The sequence below is a fragment of the Microtus ochrogaster genome (genome assembly GCF_000317375.1).
Source record: "Microtus ochrogaster isolate Prairie Vole_2 chromosome 14 unlocalized genomic scaffold, MicOch1.0 chr14_random_1, whole genome shotgun sequence".
Taxonomy (NCBI): domain Eukaryota; kingdom Metazoa; phylum Chordata; class Mammalia; order Rodentia; family Cricetidae; genus Microtus; species Microtus ochrogaster.
In genome coordinates this window covers 3800948-3802829 of record NW_004949096.1, presented here as the reverse complement: position 1 = coordinate 3802829, position 1882 = coordinate 3800948, and positions in this window count along the sequence as shown.

Here is a 1882-nt window from a genome sequence, read left to right as displayed (position 1 = left end):
ATAGAAGAGGGCCCTGGCCCTGACCTGGTTCACTGCCTCTGGCAGGTGCCTATTTTAGAACCTTCCCTGGCAGGGAACCTGGCAAAGTGTTGTAGGACCTTGAGGGGAGAGAAAGACTTTTCTGACCCAAGCCAGGGGTTCTAGATGAATTGAAGATAGATGGGTCACAGGGGTGAGTTTGACATGCTATTTTAATGATAACTTTTCCTCTAGAAGACACTACATCCAGTAGCAGTACTTTCATTAGTTTAATCTCTTTTGAGTTGGAGCATGAACCAATGTATTAGTTTGTACTTGAGGAGAAATTGAGGATATAGAGGGCAGATGTTGGGAGAAGTACCTGAGATACATTCTCCCTGAACATGATCATTCCCCCTTTTATTTTCATGTCATCCAGCTGTATTAATAATGTACCAGTATGAAGTCACTCATCACGAGCCTATCTAGTTGTTTTATTTATATTGCAGCATGGATTTTATTTGCATTGTGTAAGATTTAACTTCCCATAACAAAGCAATATAAGCTCCTTTGAATTGAGGGATACTTCCAGACAGGTTAGTAACACAAATAAGTTACTTTACCCTAGGGGAGTTGGTACCTTGACTTATGTGCTTGCTGCCTCTTTTGTACTTCATTGTTATCATTTTGGCAGTGCTTTCAAAGAGGACAAAAGGGATAACAAAAGAAATGGTTTCTAGTGGGATGTGTGTTTTCTGACTATGAAGAAAACCAGTCTCCTCTGTGCCTCTACTAGTCACTAGGACTCATCACTAGGGATTTGGGAACTTTTCATCAATTAATTCACCAAAACTTCTCACTCTCTTACTATGTGCCTCTACTTTCCTGAAGAATAAAAAGAGAACTCATGCACAAAGAATCTTTTCTCTAGTAATTGGTTCTATTGCAAAAAAATGAAGGAACTGATGTGGGCAGTCAGCACATGCTAGTTGTGTATGTCATTTCAGACAATACCCCTTACACTTTTACAGTCTAACTACCATGTAGCTCTATAAGAGGACTGGATGTATTCACAGACTCATAAATTTACATCTCTAAAATGTTTAACAAAATATATAGTACTTAAGAAATATTTGATAATGTTACCTATTAAATAATTAGCAAACACCAGTATGGTAATCTTATATCCTCTGTTTTAAGAAGTCAGTTTGTGCACCATAGTCTACTAGATGCTGTGTGAATTCACATGTATTGCTGAAAGGTTTCATAACCTGACCCTAAACACCTCACTACTCTTGATATTTTACCTTCTAATTTTATAATTTAGTGAAAAGTCTTTTAATTTGTTAAAATAGGTTAACTCCACAGGGTGGTGGCAGGGCATGCCTTTAATCTTAGCACTTGGGAGGCAGAGGCAGGTGGATCTCTGTGAGTTCAAGGGCAGCCTCATCTACAAGAGCTAGTTCCAGGACAGGCACCAAAGCTACAGAGAAACCCTGTCTTAAAAAAAAAAACCAACCAAAAAACAAAACAAAGATTATTTCCTATTAATCACCAAATGTTCACCTCAAAGTGTATCTCCTTCTAGATGACATCTCTGTTTTTCGTTCCATGAGTTTATTTTCCCATTTTGTTCTGTAGCAAGTTCCACTATAACACCTTGACAAACATAATTATGTATTTTCTACCTCTTTCTCAATGTACATGAATATTTCACCACAAAGAGTCAGCATGAAGTGATGGGTATACCCCTCTTTTGAATATGAAATTTCTAACATCTTATTAAAAAAATAGATGTACAGTGACTTCTCAAATTTTGCATGCAAATGTATGGAAATAGAAAACACTATCCTGAGTGAGGTAACCCAGACCCAAAAAGATGAACATGGGATGTACTCACTCATAATTGGTTTCTAGCCACAAA